Genomic DNA, 9,264 nt, shown 5'->3' on the forward strand with positions numbered 1-9,264 from the left:
AACAAAAAGATTTTTTTTTGGGACTTAGGGATTTAGGAATTGACAACTCTGAGCTCCAACACAGTGAACCATGTTTGGTTGTTAATCTTAAGAAAAATCTTTAGTTTAATGATACAATTACATTTAGTGTTTATGGTTATACATCTCAAGCATCAAAGAAAGTAAGAAGACATTTTTCACTACCATACTGCAGCATATGATAAGAATTCTGATTATTTTCTACAGAGGTGGGACAGTCTATAAGACAGTAAATAAGTCTAGATGATCAAGCCCGCGATATTCTTGCCCTGGTGCCATTGAACAGAATCTCTTATGTTTTTCAAGCAGTGGTTCATTGCTCAGGTGCAATCAGTTATAATACATAAGTAGGAAAAGCAATTAATGAGATATATTCTGACTTTACAACCAAACCATGAATCAAATATGGATCCCTAAGAACACTGTTGCCAAGTGAAGGTTAAAGTGAGACATAAGAAGATGAAGAGATTTTCTCACTTGTTTTCTCCTACAGCATATATAGGTTTTGAGGAGTGAAGAATATAGTTCTTCAACAGTGTGTACTTTATTTTTTCCTAAGTGAAATGAATCAGAATGGCGTGTAGAATGCCATTGTGCAAAGACATCCATGACCTAAAGGGATACAAAAGAAACTAATTTTATCAATTATGGCAAGAGTGTTCTGATATTATCGACCACATACAAGCATTGTCCTAGACCCTAAGGATGCAACTTCTCAAACACTACCAAAACAATCTGAATTGGATCCCACAAAAGTTTTTGAATCGTTACAACATGACAAAAAGAACCAATAAGACTGTTGTGAGCTCAAAATTGCAACCATTTACACAACATCAAAAAATAAAGAAGCTTAAGTTAGCTACAATTCTAAGTATGTCAAAAATCAAGTTTTAATGGCTACATGACTGCAAAGTTAAGAAAGATCAAAGAAGTTGCCACGCATTGCCATGGCTTTCTAGAACCCATAATGCAATGTCGGATGCATGAATCATTAAGGAGAAATGAAGATAAGTTCAAATGATTAACAACACTTAGCTAAGCTAAGTTATCAAGTCTATTGAGCTTGGAGTTGATGATGAAATTTGAAGATACACAAACAGAGGTGAGTTTTAAATACTAAAACAACTAATATAAAATAAGTCTTTTCAGTAGCTTAAAAACAATTATGTTTGCAAGTTTGGGACTGGAGGCAGTGAGAGAGCACATTTGCAGCATTTTCCAGGACACGATGTCATCAAAAGGCTTGTTTCCAGTCTACATTGTTGCCAAATAGCGATTGATGCAAAACCAGTTGTTGCTATAGTGTACTGTCATCAAATGAGACATGACTGGTACTTCACTAAAAGACTCCTTATCAGGCTTGTCACAGGTACATGAACACACTTAAAATCAAGAACCATGGAAAAAAGTACTTTTGAGGATGATGTGGCATTACAACTCAAGATAGATGGTTGTATTAGGAATAACATGTTAACCATGATTACAAGGACACCTGCGGGGTACACAACCACTACAATTATTTTCTTTGAGGTCGAGATGGAGACCATATTGCCAGATGGAAGGATGTTCATCCCAACTGAAACATGTATGAGGACATATCAGATCCACCAAATTAGGATATTTTTGAAGATCAGACAATCAACCCTGATGGATCAGGATAACAGAACCTTTATGAATTGTAAAGACAGGACCTCGAGACTCAGGTCAGACGACCACAGATGGAGTACGGACTTAACAGGCCTGACTGCAAAATAGGCAATGGAGTAAACAGGTACATAGCAGACTATGGAAAACATGTCGAGGACACAGAAAACTCTAACATGACATGATGGATGATAACAACAGTCACTAAGAGATAGAGAAATCAACTTCTAGATTGTCTACAAACATTTGCACATTGGAAAAAACATGGTGCTATTTAGAGAGACAAGCAAGTTTCTAGGTTATATTCGAAGCTGGGTAGAGAATTCTGTTTAATTGAGAGAAAAATAGATCGTAACAGAAAATAAGAGTTATACAAGCTATCTAAGATGCCTCAGTGCTCAGATTCAATTAGGGTCAAAGACTAAAAACTTAACCGTCTTTCCAAGGTGAATAATGGAATCTTCAGGCTGTAATGCTACTGGCATAGGGGCTTGGTGAGTACAAGTAGCCCAATCCTTCAACGTCACAGAGCAAGTCATCTAATGAATTCCAGATTATCTATCATCTTTGAAGGGGGCTCTCAGCAAAGAGTGATTATTGGTGCATGAAAGTAAAATTTAAAAGAAAAAAACTGTAGGGATGTATTTAGAGGGGTGATCAACAAAAAAATCATCATCATTGTGAACGGTGACGGTGAAGGACACCAGGTCTCTTCACATTAAGCTATGAGGTTGTGCTCTCTAAAACATATGTATTCTGTATCATCCAAGTTCCTAAGTAACCCAATAAACGTCATGGAACAAAATTGTAAAATTTGATGAATGAACAAAATGGAAACAATAGCCCACATTAATTTCCTCTATCTGTAAGTTAGGACTCAGTATCAGTACTTGTTAGATTTGTAAAATATATTGGATGCTTTTGTGTGAGAGGACTTGTACGGGGAGTGTTTTGAAAGTAACAACACCCACTGGGCAGAGGTTTGATAGATATATCATATCCATCGGAAGTTAACCTATATGACTTTCCATTTAAAATGACTTTAACACCTAAATCTGTTATTACTGTTATAGGTCTTTTGAGGGAAAATTAAAAAAATCCAAAAATGAAACATTCTCATCCAAATCAAAAGCGTGCATAGGTACCAGGGGAAACAGACACTTTAGAAAAGACTTGCTTCTGCATTAGCATCCAAACTCCTACACAAGCATTAGATGCATGAAGCAAGGTATCTATCCCAATCCATCATTACTGATCTACGTTCAATTATTTTTCTCTTGAAAAGCATTAAAAAACTGGTCTAAGGCATCGAAAAGCAGAAGGTTTGACCATAACTAAAATAACAATCGGAATTTTGATATAAAGGAATCACTGATCTCTTATTAAAACAATAGAGCAATGATCAGAAAGGGAAGAAAAACAGATCCTTCAAAGCTACCCAAACGCCCTGAAATCAGGAAAAATAATCTTTCCAATAAGACCTTTAGAAAACCTTTGTACTAATTCCAATTGAATCATTTATTACTTATACAGTTGGTTAGCTGACTTGAAATCAATAACAGAATTCTTTAAAATTTATACAATTGAATAGCATATCGCATGCACCTCGATCCTACGCTAACTATGCAATTTGGTACTACGCATCAGAGCAATAACAAAATTACACCTACAGCATAAGATCTTCAATAGTGCCGCATGGTACATGTCCCAATTCCTATCGATTTCATACTTGATACTCATACACTTTCTCGAATTTGGCGACAAGATTCATATAGGCCAGAAACCAACCTTGCATAGCACGTATCGACTCATAAGCCTCGATCACGTAAAGTACACAGATAAGTCGCATTTTAACCAAAATTAAAGGTAATCGGCGACAAGTGTCATGTATCCCTACTTTACTTTCTGGGTTCTGGGCTTTTCCTTCCTTGCGTAGAAACGGATTAGCCCAGTCCAGAGCTTGTAAACCCAAATAGTACTACCAAAAATGGCCAAAATAACAGTAATCATCCAAGAATAAGCCAGCCAACGAGGAATAACTGCATCTGCCTTACCAGCAAAATAAAAGGCGGCTAACTTCCAAGTCAAATAAGGCCCAACGATGCATCTCATGACAGTAAAAAAGACAGTGAAAAATGGAGAAAGTGAAGCGTAGATGCGATTTGCCAAAGACGACCCTGTTCTAGCCATCCTAGAAATAGTCCATACATTCTGAAATGGACTAGTGGCCTCCCCCGCAGCTATGAGAGATATGGCAGATAGGGCTCCGTGTCCAGTGAAGTATCTACAAGACAGCATGTAGAATGAAGTTGCAGTGTGGTGAAAAATGTAGAGATAATCAGATGGGTTCACCAACAAATAATGGAGCAAGTCTACCGCAAAATATGCAGCGCTGAATTCCATGATTCTGTTTTCCAAATAAGTGTTTGGTGCATCAAGTTTCCATGGATTCTTTAGCATGTCATAAACAGAGAGAAGGCAGGAGGCAGTGCCATGAACCATTGAAATCCCACAACTTGCGGCCTCAAACCTGTTTTTGCCCTTCCAATTTCTGAAGACTACGAAATACCCAAATGCATACAGGGCTGCAAAGAGGCCGATAGAGACCACAAGCACAGTAGAATCCATTTCCGACAAAGAAGAAGAATGATGAATTCCGGACATACCTGAGCAAAATTGAGGATGTGAACTTCGTTTACAACGCCCGCAAAATTCCGATCCAATATAAATTTCTGTGTAGATATATCCAATAATGAGCGAATGTGCGACTTATATCGATCTCCACCAATTTTGAAAATGTCGCTCACTTTACTTGCCCGAGACGATCAACTTGATGTGCCAAACAATTTTCGTCACACAGATTATAAATTGGCCTATCAATTAGCATAATCTACAGAGCAATTTGGTGGCGGGTTGGTAAAGGTTTAAATGCAACATAATAAATCTGGTGTTGGCTTTAGCCGCCCATTGTATTCAAGAAGAAAGTGTACGGGATAATACATAATAGCACCTTTCATGAGGACTATATGAGACGATAAACATAAACTCCAAGTTCTCTGGAAGCTTCGTGGCATAATCTTCACCTTAGATCGTCCAATTCATTAATGGCAACTATATTCGGTGCCGTTGATCTGATTCGATTTCTCTGGAATCTTCAGGCGATGTCTGCCAGGCAGCCAGGATGGCTCAAGGCTACGCAGTCAATTAGAAAGAGAAGCTTTCCAAAAAAACATTGTCTTTTTGGCATAAAATGTTTGCATGGCAACGACTATGTTGGGAGTTATTTCTACATCCCCTAGATGCTATTTGGCCCATGCCATACCTATATTTCTATGAGAAGTTCAATAGCTCACAAAAAGTCCACCAAGGATCAAGTCTTGCTGAGTGCAATGTTTAAAGACATCATAAGGGATGAAGTTAGGATTGTGCTCCGATTGAATTCGGCAACGTGGATGCTCCTTAGTCCTTGGCTTTTAGCCGAAGAGATTTTAGTAATGTGTGGGCCAAGTACCTAAAACTTGTTTGTGGATGATCTCCATTTAAAAAAAAGAATCTAGAATTTTTTTAAATTATTTATTTTTTTATTATAATTAAAAAATAGACAAATTTTAAATTGAACTATTCTATTTGACTTTTAGTGTATAATAAATGTTTCCTACTTAAATTTTATTTAGTTGTATTTAAATTTGTAGAAAATTTAAATTAAAACAAAAGTACATATAAATTTATATGTTTAGAGGTTTGATTTTTTATTATTTTGATAAATTTTCATACAATTAAATATGATTTTTAAAAATTATGATCTAAGTCAAGACTAATTTAATTTAGTTTAATATTAGTGTAACTAGAGATAATATATGGTACTACTAAGAATTATTTATTTTTTCTTAATTTAACTTATTGTAAAAGTGTACTACAAAATATATATCTTTTTAAATAACTATAAATTTGCTAGTATAATAGAAATTAAAAAATATTTAAATTAATAACAAAATTAATAATAAATAATAATATTAGTATTATTATATGTTAAGCGAAGGTAGACTTGAACTCAAGACCTCCCACATGAGAGGCTCGCAAGTTACTATTGCGTTGTAAGGTTTTGCCTAATATAAATGTACATTAAATTTTAACTATATACATTAAATAAATTATTTATGAAATTCATTTATATATTTTTTTAAATTTATTTTTATTTAAAATTAAGTTAAATGAAAACTTAAATTTTTTATATAAATTAATTTCTGCTACCAAAATTTAAATAAACTTAAATCAAATCAAATCAAATAGAATGTAGTAAAAATAATATAGATTAAGATCAATTTAAATATAAGATTTTTTAAAAATAACAATTAAAAAAAAAATCCTATGTTCTTACTTAATAAAATGAAAAATTGAGGTATGGTTCTTTTGGATGATATGGCATGGACGGAATGACATCCACGGATGTCGAAATAACTCCCTTGATAGTCATTCCCAAATAAGAGTATATTAAAGTAATATTATATTATTCTAATGGATGTAAGTATTTGAATGAAAATTATTTTAAGTTTAAATTTTTTAATTTGTTAGTATTAATAGAGTGAGTTTGAATTTATATGTTAGTGGGTGATGATCTTATAGGTTGATTTGAATTTTTCAATGTTGAGATTCTTGGATCTCACTTGACATTAAAAATTAAGCCAATGTATATGAAAGAAAAGAAAAAGGGGAAGGCAACTACGGAACAAACAAATTTAAAGGTATGAATATTTTAGTTCTTGCACTCATTGTGCTTTGTGTGGAAACTATGGATGTCATGTCTACAAGGGTGATTCTCATATATTCTCACTTTAAAATTCAACCAATGAATAACATCAAGTCGAGAGACAATATCCAACACAGCTACAAACTAATACTCTAAGAGCTGAAGTTATTTTTTGTCTATCTTAATGATGTAATTAATTTCATTTCAAAATGCATAGAGAAATCTTCATTTTTGTTTTTCCGTCAAGGTAATCCCATCATAACAAAAAAAAAATCAAATGGGCCCAAAATAACAAGGGAAAATATTGGGAAATTAAATCTTTTAAAGGATTGGGTAGAGGATATGTTGCTTGGGCCTTATTGGATAGACCCCAATCACGCTTACATTATTTTACAATATGGCTCTTGTATTATATGTTGATAGACTGCTACATGTAAGTATGGAATCTTGACTTCCAAATATCCTAGTGGGTTGAATTTTCTTACCTCAAACGTGATTTTCTTCCTTTCCTTCAAATCAATCCAACCCAACTTGGAAAAATTATAAAGTGTAAATAACATTTTATATAATGGGATAGCATGTGTTCAAACCTTAAGGCATGTATTAAAATGGATTTGACCTGTCATTTGCTCAATACGATCCAAGGTTTGATTTTGATGAACACGTCACTTATCTGAATAAGTCAAATGCCTATCTTTATTGTTGCAAGGAAGGCCTTCTTATTATACATGACCCCTTCTTGTAAGTCTAAATAATTTGAGCAATCCACATATAACCCTTATCTTATTGATTAGTTGTCGTTCATGATCTTTAGCATTTTGAGATACCTTCTCACCCATTACATCTCCCTTCCTATCCAACCCATCACAATACCTCTAATGCACCCAACTTCCCACATTCACATCCTATAGAGTTTTTCCTCCATTTGTGCCTCTGGTTCTTCTTTGAAGAGAATCATTCTTTGGATTTGGCTCCACTTTTCACTTCCCACTGCTGATTGAATTTTGGATGTGATTTTAACATGGTAGAACAACCTTTTGATCATTGTTGGGAATCCCTTTTCATAAATTATATGATAAATCATATTTATTTATTTCTATTTAAATTATAGCAATAAAAAAGAAAAGAAAAATTAAATATGCTACTATTATTATTAATATATTAAATATTTTACTAAAAATATTTTCATTATGTATATATTAAGACTATAAAAACTAATTCATATAATATATGTGTAAAGGAGTGATTATGAAGTTAAGTAAAGTTTTATATTTTCTTAATATGAAAAAAAGATGGGTCAAGGGCAAAGGTGAAATAGGTAATGGAGCGATGTGTGTGACCTGAGTAACATGTTGGACATTATGAGATTTTTCAATATCTTGTACCAAGGAAAGGTTTTGTAGCAGTGCATGGAGATTAGATTGGGTTCCTCGGGGTGCCTCATCATGTGCACACATTTCTTTTGCACGCAGCACTAGGAAACATAAGGTAGAGATCTAAAAGTATTGGACACAACTTATCAACTACATGTGATGAAGGTTACTCCCCTTAACAACACAACGCACACACACGTGCACGCACACACACACACACAACAAAATATAGAAATAAACAACAAATTGCAAGAACATAACAATTACAAGAAAAATAAAATTGGTTCCTATTATCTAGAATAGAATGACATTAGAACATTTAGAAACATGATATGCTACAACCACATGGGCATTTTTCGTTACAATGATCTATAAGCTAGAGCCACCATATGCACCATTAGAATTGCCTTAGATAACCAAATAAGCCTTTTTTATATTGGGGGGTTTTAATTGCCCAAGAAGGTCCCAAAATTTTGAAACCCTAACTTTAAGGTTGACCATCCCTAGAATTATATTATTTATATTCTTACATTGTAATAGGCCCATAACAACTTTTAGAACTCAAATGAGCTTTTTAAGGAATTTTATTTATTATTTATTTTTAAGTAGTCAACTTTCAGAGACCATAACTCTTCACCTGCTGACTCAATTAGCTATTATAACCTCATTTCAAAAATGATATGGAGTGCTTTAAAATATCAAGTTGCAAAGCGTCACTTACAACAAGGTTTGACCCCCTTTTTGGAGCCTCTATAGCCTTCAAAACTTAGTTCAAAGTTTTTGTACCCCTCTCCCAAAATCAAAAACTTTCAATATCTACAAAACAAGACTGGATTTGGCAATTAAACTTTATTGGCAAGTTGATATAACTAAATTTACCTACAAGGAAGAAACTAGAACATTTTGATCTCCAAAGGACAATTTATTGAAAATGGTAAATTTCCAAAAATAGCAACTATACACAAAGATGGCCCTTATTGAAAGACTAGACAATATTTTTGGGTGATGCAAGATTACTCCTAGACCCTAGATTCTCTTACATCGGTATATATGAGTGGGAGCTAGTAATCAATGTCAACATCCTCGAGAACTAGAGGGACCCCTATATCTTCAAGTTCAAGTTCGTTAGGGTGTAGTATCAAATGCAATATGAGGGGAGGGAAGCGGTCATGACAATAAATGGTGTAGATATGGTGGTGCTTATGGTCATGTGGTGCTCGTGGACAATGGTGTGATGTTACTTGTGAGTGTTGCAGTGCCTCTCCCATTTGATTTATGTAATTCATCCTGATGGATACAACCTTAATGATATTTCTTCGTGAGTGATTGTGATTGGGACCCATGAGTGGTCTGCAACCTTGGAGTGATTCGATTATGTTTTTTGATCAACAAGATTAATTATGCTTATGCTTGATTTATAAAGTTATGATGTATTTGATGGTTTCACTAAGGTTTGTGCCAGTGCTTACCTGGATTGATATG

The 9,264-nt window shown here is 34.1% G+C and overlaps 1 pseudogene across 1 annotated transcript; it reads right to left on the reverse strand.

Moving 5' to 3' along the window:
- Window positions 1-3,144: 3,144 nt before the first annotated feature.
- LOC149577298 (TLC domain-containing protein At5g14285 pseudogene) lies at window positions 3,145-4,924 on the reverse strand (annotated as a pseudogene). Its single transcript, XR_016363019.1, has one exon. The product of XR_016363019.1 is annotated as a TLC domain-containing protein At5g14285 pseudogene (transcript).
- Window positions 4,925-9,264: the final 4,340 nt, after the last annotated feature.

Source organism: Cupressus sempervirens, chromosome 1, assembly GCF_028749045.1.
Source record: "Cupressus sempervirens isolate cs-2001-9-10 chromosome 1, ASM2874904v1, whole genome shotgun sequence".
Taxonomy (NCBI): domain Eukaryota; kingdom Viridiplantae; phylum Streptophyta; class Pinopsida; order Cupressales; family Cupressaceae; genus Cupressus; species Cupressus sempervirens.